Genomic DNA, 249 nt, shown 5'->3' with positions numbered 1-249 from the left:
ATAAATCAAATCTTTTTTAGAAAAGTATTCTTTTGTTTACTTATTTATTTAGTCAACATTTATTGAGCACCTATTATGGCACCTTGCCATGGGGAAGGAGGAGAAAGACATCAACTAATGAACACACAAACACATGACTAGAGATTTTAACCCCAATTTCATTGACTGGAAGGTAGTATTTTTCCCCAAAAGATAAATGTGTGCTGCAGTAAGAGTACACAGCATGGATTGTAAGACTTCTGGATTTCA

This window comes from Ursus arctos, unplaced genomic scaffold, assembly GCF_023065955.2.
Source record: "Ursus arctos isolate Adak ecotype North America unplaced genomic scaffold, UrsArc2.0 scaffold_18, whole genome shotgun sequence".
Taxonomy (NCBI): domain Eukaryota; kingdom Metazoa; phylum Chordata; class Mammalia; order Carnivora; family Ursidae; genus Ursus; species Ursus arctos.
The sequence above is the reverse complement of the archived record's forward strand: the minus strand, read 5'-3'. Positions refer to the sequence as shown.